This window comes from Scyliorhinus canicula, unplaced genomic scaffold (assembly GCF_902713615.1).
Source record: "Scyliorhinus canicula unplaced genomic scaffold, sScyCan1.1, whole genome shotgun sequence".
NCBI classification, from domain to species: Eukaryota; Metazoa; Chordata; class Chondrichthyes; order Carcharhiniformes; family Scyliorhinidae; genus Scyliorhinus; species Scyliorhinus canicula.
In genome coordinates, this window is record NW_024055497.1 from 49,558 (window position 1) to 60,101 (window position 10,544).

General features: G+C 45.9%; 1 long non-coding RNA gene across 1 annotated transcript; it reads right to left on the reverse strand.

Annotated features, from left to right (window-relative positions):
- Positions 1-909: 909 nt before the first annotated feature.
- On the reverse strand, positions 910-10,334 carry LOC119960289. The gene is made up of 3 exons (XR_005459361.1): positions 10,150-10,334; positions 5,289-5,404; positions 910-961 (listed from the first exon to the last, which is right to left on the reverse strand). It is a non-coding gene; the product is annotated as an uncharacterized LOC119960289 (long non-coding RNA).
- Between the last annotated feature and the right edge of the window lie 210 nt (positions 10,335-10,544).

Genomic DNA, 10,544 nt, shown 5'->3' on the forward strand with positions numbered 1-10,544 from the left:
AGGTGAATGGTTTCTCCCCAGTGTGAATTCGCTGGTGACTCAGCAGGTTGGTTGAGTGAGTGAATCCCTTCCCACACTCGGAGCAGGTGAACGATCTCTCCCCAGTGTGACTTCTCTGGTGTCTCAGCAGGGCCGATGACCGAATGAATCCCTTCCCACACTTGGAGCAGGCGAATGGCCTCTCCCCAGTATGAATTTGCTGATGTACAGCGAGATCAGCTGATCGTCTGAACCCAGTCCCGCAGTCAGAGCACCTAAACGGTTTCTCGTCAGTGTGAACACGTTGATGGCTCATCAGTTCCCCAGAACGTTTATAGCACTTCCCGCAATCTGGACATTGAAACGGTCTCTCATCAGTGTGAACTCGCTGGTGACTCAGCAGGGTGGATGACTGAGTGAATCCCTTCCCACACTTGGAGCAGGTGAATGGTCTCTCCCCAGTGTGACTGCGTTGATGAGTTTCCAGCCTGGATGGGTAAGTGAATCCTTTCCCACAGTCCGCACATTTCCACGGTTTCTCCTCTGTGTGACTGAATTTGTGGCTTGTGAGGCCTGATGATTGACTGAATCCTCGTCCACACACACAACACGTGTACGGTTTCTCCCCACTGTGAACGATGCTTTTTCCTTCCATGATCAAAATCCGCTGATATTTAGGATATGATAAATTGAGGGCTCTGTCAGATCCTGATGTGATGCTTGGTTTGAGTTTCTGTACTTTGAAGCCTCTTGTTCTTGAAAATACAGAAAAATGTGTCATTTGAAACATGGAAGTCTGGCAATATCTGGTTTGAGAGGATACAGGGAAAGATCCCACAAAAGTTTCATAGCAGCTTCAAAGAGCAGGGTTGTAAAATGCAGATTCTTGCTCACAAGCAGGCTTATCAAACACACAGGTTTCATGTGGTAAGCTAAAACAATGGCTCACACCTTCATGGAATGTAACTATCTCAGGAAGCATCTGAAAAAGCATGGATGAGAGTTTCAATTGCATTAAGTGACGAATGTTTAAAACAGGCAAGTCTTTCAAGTCATAACCAAGTTAAATTTTAGCATACAGCTAAAAGCAAAGTTTCACACCATAATTGAAATAAACTCTCTTAGTAAACAGCTGGAAAGGATGGAAGATGCTCAGTCGAATTTGGTGTCAATTCTAAAGTGTAAAATTCTATGAACATCAAGTCAATTAAAAGAAAATTGGAGACGACCTGTCTACGAGAAACATCATTTAAGTCAAAATCAAAGGCAAAGTTATGAGCTGGGGACAATTGGAAAATTAAACGATTCAAAATCACAGAAATAAAAGTTAACTATTGAAACCAAAGCATTGTTTAATCAGATCTGAGAGGAGACGATATGCCCAAAATGAATAATTAGTTGTAGTAAAATGTTTACATCAAAGATACTTTTAAACTATCAAAGTGAAACAAGCTCATTCACAATAAAGTCGTTAAAACTTAATAACTCTCAGAAAGAGAATATAAACCCAGGGAGCAGCAGCAACAAGCACAGAGGAAACCAGCAACAGGAGAGAAGGGGAGGAGAACTCAGAGAGAGAGAGAGAGAGAGAGAGCTCGGTCATGGGAAAGACAAGGCAAGCAGCCGAGTTTAAACAGTTATACATCTGAGGAAGACTAGAATTTAAACAGGAGTCAGAGTCAGCTGAGAGATAGCTAGCAGAGCCAGCTCTCACAGCTCGGTGCATGGGAAGGACAGGACACAGCAACCGAGTTCACCAGCGAATACAACTCAAGAAGACCAGATTTTAAGAAGATCGATTGCCAAGGTGGGCCTGAAGGTTTCTACAACCAACCAGCAGCATCCAGAAGCAAGATCTTTGCAGCTTTTAAAAGAAAAAATTATAATAATAAAATAACTTAACTTAACCTGAAAAAGTGGTTATTAGCCGACTTTACTTCCTTAACAACGCAGGACCCAGGACATCGATGCTATTAAGGGGTAAGTAGGTAAAATTCTTCGGTGAAGGTATGGGTTATACCGGGGGATAACTTGAAAAGATAGTTTGACCTGAATAGCACCCACAGAAGCCTGCATCGGAGTCAGGGAGTGAGAATCCCTGTTCACCATTTAGAATATCAACCTTTTTTTTGGTATAGGGGGAATTCTAAGAATAGTGGTGAGTATTAACTTCACTCTCCTTCGAACACCCTGTGAAACTGATTTAAAACAGAAAATAGGGAGTGAGAGAGAACCCAGAAAAACACAAAGGCGGGCAGCACGGTGGCACAGTGTGTTAGCCCTGCTGCCTCACGGCTCCGAGGTCCCAGGTTCGATCCTGGCCCCGGGTCACTGTCCGTGTGGAGTTTGCACATTCTCCCCGTGTTTGCGTCGGTTTCACCCCCACAAACCAAATATGTGCAGGATAGGTGGACTGGCCATGCTAAATTGCCCCTTAATTGGAAAAAATGAATTGGATAATCTAAATTTATTTTAGAAAAACACAAAAGCAGGTTGTGAAATTGAACTGAATGAATCTGGTCATTTGTGGGGCCGGTTCTGGGAAAAAGTGACCATGAAAATGGCAGAATTGTCACAAAAACGCAACTGGCCTCTTTGGGAGGAGAGAGAAAGAGGTGAAGAGGAATTTTGTACATCTACAAGACATATTAAGAGAGTTGATGGCAAAGCAAATTCGATCTTGAGCTTCATAAACAGTAATATTGATACCAAAACTATGCTTCTGGTGGAACGGTAGTTAGCATTGAACCCGGGTTCAATTCTGGTCTGTGTGGAGTTTGCACTTCCTCCCTGTGTCTGTGTGGGTTTCCACCCGGTGCTCAGATTTACTCCAACAGTCCAAAGAAGGGAAAGTTAGGTGGCTTGGCCGTGATAAATTGCCCCTTAGTGTCCAGGGATGTGCAGGTTAGGTGGGGCTATGGGGTTACAGGGACAGGGTAGGGGTGTGGGCCTAGACAGGGTGCCCTTTCAGAGAATCAGTGCAGACTTGATGGGCCGAATGGCCCCCTTTTGCGCTGTAGGAATTCTACAGTTCTAATTCTATTCTATGAATCTTTATAAAGCTCTGGTCACCACTCTTCAGGAAGAATGGGAAGGATCTTGGAGAAGGTGCAGAGGAGATTTACCAGAATGGTTCCAGCAAAGGAGGTTGAGGGGACATTTGATTCAGGGACACAAGATTATGGCAGATTTCCATCGGGTGGACAAAGAAACTCTGTTTCCATTCACTGATCGTACAAGCAGTCGGGACACAGATTTAAAGTTTTGGGTAAAACCTGGATTGAACGATATAAGATCCTGAGGGGTCTTGACAGGGTGGATGTGGAGAGGATGTTTCCTCTTGTGGGAGAATCTGGGACACGGGGGTCATTGTTGCAAAGTGAGTGGTCACCCTTTTCAGATGGGGATAAGGCTTTTTTTTTCTCTTGAGGGTTGCAAGACAGGGGGTGGCATGGTGCTTAGCACTGCTGCCTCACAGCACCAGGGACCCGGGTTCAATTCTCCCCCTGACTGTGTGGAGTTTGCACTTTCTCCGTGTGTTTGTGTGGGTTTCCTCCGGGTGCTCCGGTTTCCTCCCACAGTTCAAAGATGTGCAGGTTAGGTTGAATTGGTTTGGATTGTATTCGCTGGAGTTCAGAAGAATGAGGGGGATCTCATAGAAACCTATAAAAAGTGGGTGGCACGGTGGCTCAGTGGTTAGCACTGCTGCCTCATGTCGCCGAGGACCCGGGTTCAATCCTGGCCCCGGGTCATGGTCTGTGTGGAGTTTGCACCTTCTCCCTGTGTTTGCGTGGGTCTCACCCCCACAAATCCAAAGATGTGCAAGGTAGGTAGATTGGCCACGTTAAAACTGCCCCTTAATTACAAAAAAATAATTGGTCACTCTAAACTTATGTTAAAAGAAAAACAGGGTGAGACAGAGTAGATTCAGGAAGGATGTCCCCGATAGTGGTGTGTCCAGAAATCGGGGTCACAGTCTGAGGATACGGGGACAGAGATGAGGAGACATTTCTTCACCCAGAGAGTGGTGAGCCTATGGAATCTGTCACCACAGGAACTAATTGAGGCCAAAACATTGCATGTTTTCAAGAAGTAGTTAGATACAGCACTGAGGGCGAAGTGGATCAAAGGATATGGGGGGGGGGGGGGGGGGGGGGGAAGTGGGATTCGGCTATTGAGCCTAATCAGCTCTGATCGTAATGAATGGTGGAGCAGGCTCGAAGGGCCAAATGGTCTCCTCCTGCTCCTATTTTCTACGTTGCTCGATATCTATGCATGCAAATGGTCCAGGAGGTATGAGGAAGAATGTTTTTACACAGCCAGTGGCAATGACGTTAAACTTGCTGCCTGTGACGGAGTTTGGAAATAGACACAATAAATGATTTTATTTTTTTAATTGGATAGAAACCTGAGAGAAATAAACCTGTGAGGATACAGAGACAGAGCAGGAGAATGACTCTGACTGGATTGCTCCAGATAATAATAATCTTTATTACTGTCAAAGTAGGCTTACATTAACACTGCAATGGAGTTACCGTGAAAATCCCCAAGTCGTCACACTCCGGCGCCTGTTGGGTTACACGGAGGGAGAATTCAGAATGTCCAATTCAGCTAACAAGCAAGGCTTTCAGCACTCGTGGGAGGAAACCGCAACACCCGGAGGAAACCCACAACACACACAGGGAGAACGTGCACACACCGCACAGACAGTGACCCAAGCCGGGAATCGAACCCGGGTCCCTGACGCTGTGAAGCAACAGTGCTAACCACCGTGCCAATTATAGAGCTAGCATGGACTCAATGGACCAAATGCCCTTCCCTGCCCATAATGACTCTGACATTTTTTGTTTTTAAAATTAAAAAAAATAAATTATGAGTATTTTTTCCAATTAAGGGGCAATTTAGAGTGGTCAATCCACCTAACCTGCACATCTTTGGGCTGTGGGGGCAAAACCCACGCAAACAATGTGCAAATTCCACACGGACAGTGACCCAGAGTCGGGATCGAACCTGCGACCTCGGCGCCGTGAGGCAGCAGTGCTACTCACTGGGCCACCATGCTACCAGCTGACTCTGACATTTTTGTCTATTCTCGCCTTGTAATTTAACCCCGGGGGTTTCAGATATCACTTAGGTAAATCTGTGCTACACTCCCTCCGAGGCCATTCTATCCTTCCTCAGGTTTGTTGCCCAGAACTGAACACAGTTCTCCAGGTTTGGTCTAACCAGGGTTCGTGAATCTCGGGGCTTTTCCAGTCACACTGAGACCTGAAATCTTCCCTCACAGACAGAACAGACAAACCTTTTACCTTCCACACCCAGATGCTGCTGAAATTCAGGTTCTGATGAATCAAGTGACTCTGTCAGATCGCAATGTGACGTTTGGTTTGAGTTTTCCATCTGTTAAACCTTCACTTCCAGTATCCTGTAAATTTACAGAAACCTCACTGTCAGTTTAGGATAGAAATTCACAACATTTTCTCCTCGCCAACTTTGATTAAATGTATTCCTGGAGGTTTGATCACATGACCTGCCCCCATCCTCCAGCCATTAATTGGTCAACACATCCATCCTTGTGACACACTGCCTTCCTCGGCCAATTGGGAAGCAAAAGGACTCATTGCCTTACAGAACATTGTTTGACTAGGGCAGCACGGTGGCGCAGTGGTCAGCACCGGAGTCTCACGGTGCCGAGGTCGCAGGTTTGATCCTGGCTCTGGGTCTCTGTCTGTGTGGAGTTTGCACATTCTCCCCGTGTTTGTGTGGGTTTCACCCTCACAACCCAAAGATGTGCAGGTTAGGTGCATTGGACATGCTGAATTGTCCCTGAATTGGAAAAAATTATTTGGGCACTCTAAATTTATTTTAAAAAACGACAGTGATTGACTCCTGTCAGTGATTGATAAATCTCCGGGCCCAGATGGGCTACATCCTAGAGTTCTAAAGGAGATAGCTGAAGAAATAGTGGAGGCGTTAGTTATGATCTTTCAAAAGTCACTGGAATCAGGGAAAGTCCCAGAGGATTGGAAAATTGCTGTTGTAACCCCCCTGTTCAAGAAGGGAACAAGAAAAAAGGTGGAAAATTATAGGCCAATTAGCCTAACCTCGGTTGTTGGCAAAATTCTAGAATCCATCGTTAAGGATGAGATTTCTAAATTCTTGGAAGTGCAGGGTCGGATTAGGACAAGTCAGCATGGATTTAGTAAGCGGAGGTCGTGCCTGACAAACCTGTTAGAGTTCTTTGAAGAGATAACAAATAGGTTAGACCAAGGAGAGCCAATGGATGTTATCTATCTTGACTTCCAAAAGGCCTTTGACAAGGTGCCTCACGGGAGACTGCTGAGTAAAATAAGGGCCCATGGTATTCGAGGCAAGGTACTAACATGGATTGACGATTGGCTGTCAGACAGAAGGCAGAGAGTTGGGATAAAAGGTTCTTTTTCGGAATGGCAACCGGTGAGAAGTGGTGTCCCGCAGGGTTGAGTGTTGGGGCCACAGCTGTTCTCTTTATATATTAACGATCTAGATGACGGGACTGGGGGCATTCTGGCCAAGTTTGCCGATGATACAAAGATAGGTGGAGGGGCAGGTAGTATTGAGGAGGTGGGGAGGCTGTAGAAAGATTTAGACCAGGGGTGGGCAAACTACGGCCCGCGGGCCGCATGCGGCCCGCCAAAGGTATTTCTGCGGCCCGCCAAGTCATTAAAAAAAAAAAAAAATTTTTTTTTTTTTAATTTTTTTTTTTTTTTTTAATTTTTTTTAAGGTTAATGGAGGCGGGCTGTTGGGTTACTTACTGGTATAGGGTGGATACATTGACTTGAGTAGGGTGATCATTGCTCGGCACAACGTCGAGGGCCGAAGGGCCTGTTCTGTGCTGTACTGTTCTATATGAGGCGCCCAGAATCATAACCGGGTGAAGTAATTATTTTACTTAATATACTATGCGGCCCTTTGTGAATTGTGAATTTTTGAATGTGGCCCTTGCACGGAAAAGTTTGCCCACCCCTGATTTAGACAGTTTAGGAGAATGGTCCAAGAAGTGGCTGATGAAATTCAACGTGGGCAAGTGCGAGGTCTTGCGCTTTGGAAAAAAGAATAGAGGCATGGACTATTTTCTAAACGGTGACAAAATTCATAATGCTAAAGTGCAAAGGGACTTGGGAGTCCTAGTCCAGGATTCTCTAAAGGTAAACTTGCAGGTTGAGTCCATAATTAAGAAAGCAAATGTAATGTTGTCATTTATCTCAAGAGGCTTGGAATATAAAAGCAGGGATGTACTTCTGAGGCTTTATAAAGCACTAGTTAGGCCCCATTTAGAATACTGTGAGAAATTTTGGGCCCCACACCTCAGGAAGGACATACTGGCACTGGAGCGGGTCCAGCGGAGATTCACACGGATGATCCCAGGAATGGTAGGCCTAACATATGATGAACGTCTGAGGATCGTGGGATTATATGAATGAAAATGAAAATCGCTTATTGTCACGAGTAGGCTTCAATGAAGTTACTGTGAAAAGCCCCTATTCATTGGAGTTTAGGAGGTTGAGGGGAGATCTAATAGAAACTTACAAGATAATGAATGGCTTGGATAGGATGGACGTAGGGAAGTTGTTTCCATTAGCAGGGGAGACTAGGACGCGGGGGCACAGCCTTAGAATAAAAGGGAGTCACTTTAGAACAGAGATGAGGAGAAATTTCTTCAGCCAGAGAGTGGTAGGTCTGTGGAATTCATTGCCACAGAGGGCGGTGGAGGCCGGGACGTTGAGTGTCTTTAAGAGAGAAATTGATAAATTCTTGATTTCTCGAGGAATTAAGGGCTATGGGGAGAGAGCGGGTAAATGGAGTTGAAATCAACCATGATTGAATGGTGGAGTGGACTCGATGGGCCGAATGGCCTTACTTCCGCTCCTATGTCTTATGGTCTTATGGACTGTCAGCCAAACAACCTTCATTCCGTTTTATATCCACTGAAGAGAAATGTTCAAAAATCTTTTTTACTGTCCTCATGATTTTCCAGAGACCCAAAATTAATATTTTTACTGTTCTAATCATGTTCCAGAGTCACAAAAATATTTTTTTCTGTCCCAATGATTTTCCAGACACCCAGACATGAATCTCACCAAGGCAGAAGGTAAAATTTGAATTGATTGAAAGTTTACTGATGATCATGAAACCATTATCAATTGTTGTGAAGACCCACGTGGTTCACTCCTGTCCTTCAGTGAAGGAAATCTTCTATCCTTACCTGGTCTGGCCTACATGTGACTCCAGATCCACAGTCAGCTGGTTGACCCTTAAAATGGATGGATGGATTTGTTTATTGTCACGTGTACTGAGGTACAGTGAAAAGTATTTTTCTGCGAGCAGTTCAACAGATCATTAAGTACATGGGATGAAACGGGAATAAAAGAAAATACATAATAGGCCAACACAAGATATGCAATGTAACTACATAAGCACCAGCATCGGATGAAGCATACAGGTGTAGTGTTAATGAGGTCAGTCCATAAGAGGGTCATTTAGGAGTCCGGTGACAGTGGGGAAGAAGCTGTTTTTTAATCTGTTTGTGCGTGTTCTCAGACTTCTGTATCTCCTGCCCGATGGAAGAAGTTGGAAGTGTGAGTAAGCCAACTGGGAGGGATCGTTGATTATGCTGCCCGCTTTCCCCAGGCAGCGGGAGGTGTGGATAGAGTCAATGGATGGGAGGCAGGTTTGTGTGATAGACTGGGCAGTGTTCACGACTTTCTGAAGTTTCTTGCGGTCCTGGGCCGAGCAGTTGCCATACCAGTCTGTGATGCGGCCAGATAAGATGCTTTCTGTGGTGATAGGATGCTTTCTATGCTCTCTGAGCTGCTCTCAGTTCAAGGGCAATTAGGGATGGGCAGTGAATGCTGGCCCAGCCAGCGACACCCACATCCCATGAATGAACAGAAAAGTAAATCTGCCATCCTTACCTGGTCTGGCCAACACGGTTCAAACCACAGAAATGTGGTTGATTCTTTAAATGCCCTCCGAGATGGCCAGCCAGCCACTCGGTTTAAAGGAAATTAGGGATGGGCAATAAATGTTGGCCCAGCCAGTGACTGCCACAAATGATTAAAATAAAATCCTGGAGACTCCAGTCAGTCAATCCGGGAGAGTTGGCATCCGGTCAAGACTCGCAGCTCAAAATAATAATAATCGCTTATTGTCACAAGTAGGCTTCAAATAGGTTACTGTGAAAAGCCCACAGTCGCCACCCTCGGGCGCCTGTTCGGGGAGGCTGGAACGGGAATTGAACCCGCGCTGCTGGTCCTGTTCTGCATCACAACCCGGCTGTCTTAGCCCACTGTGCTAAACCAGCCCTTTCCCCGCGGTGCATTGTCCTCTGGAAAGATGGCGGCCGGTAACCCGGGCCTGTCACCGCTCAGCTCTCACTCTATTCAGTGCTATTTAAGATGGGAATGTGGCGACTAGGGGCTTTTCACAGTAACTTCATTTGAAGCCTACTCGTGATAATAAGCGATTTTCTTTCATTTGATGTGAGGATTGGTTGTGAGCTTCTTGTCTGTGAATCCCTTTCTAAGCCCCTGTGAAAGAAGTTTACAAAGGCATCACTGTCAGTCCAGAAATAAAATTCAGGCAAAATAAACATTTCTCCTGGTTTGAATTTGCTGTGTGTAAATCCTCCCCTACTAATCCCCTGCAAAAGGAGTTTCCAAAATTAAACACTGTCAGTCCAGGATAGAAATTCACAACATTCTCCCCTCCTGCTTATGGGTCCAGAATGACCGCTCATGCCCCCCGTTGCACACTGACCCTCGTCATCAGCAGTCCCTCGATTTGAGGGTGACGTCTCCTCAGGGTTGAACAGAGCCGCAGAGCTTTGGACACATGGGACAGAATGTCTGATAAAACAGTGAAATCTGGAGAGAGGGATTGGCTTCCTTTTCTTTCCATCTCTGCCACCGCTTTGCTTCATAAGAAATTGGGAGTCAAAGACTAATCCAGTTTGATGGACAATTCTGAACAATGGGGAACAAGCCCCTCCCACTCATTGAACAAACGCGCATGCGCCCTGATGCACATCCAATAAAGATGGCGGCCGTTAATCTGAGGCGAATATGAGCTGCAGCTCCGCTCGGTACAAACTGGGTCGCGTAAACTTTTTTCTGAAGATAATGACTCACACAAAGTGCTCAGGGAACGTTTCCGCCCAAACCTGCGATCTTTCGCTCCCTCCATATCGTTAGTTACCAATTTCGGATCTGAAGACACAGTCCTTGTCCCTCGCCATTACCCACACTGCGCATGCTTCAATCACAGCGGGCCCCGCCCCTCGTTCACTCCAATTGGTTGGAGGTCCAGCTGCTCCCAGTCGGTCCTCCAGCCCGCCCCTCCTCTTCCGATTGGTCTGGAGCTGCCATCAATCACACGGGCATTGTGACGGTGACAGATGGTGAGAGCGGCCACAGGCTCAGGCTGCCCCAGAGGATAAACAGCAAAGGATTCACTCACTTGGAGAGTAACAAACACAGTGTCTGTTCCAGTAATGAGTCAAGCTGCAGTGGAAGTGAACACATCA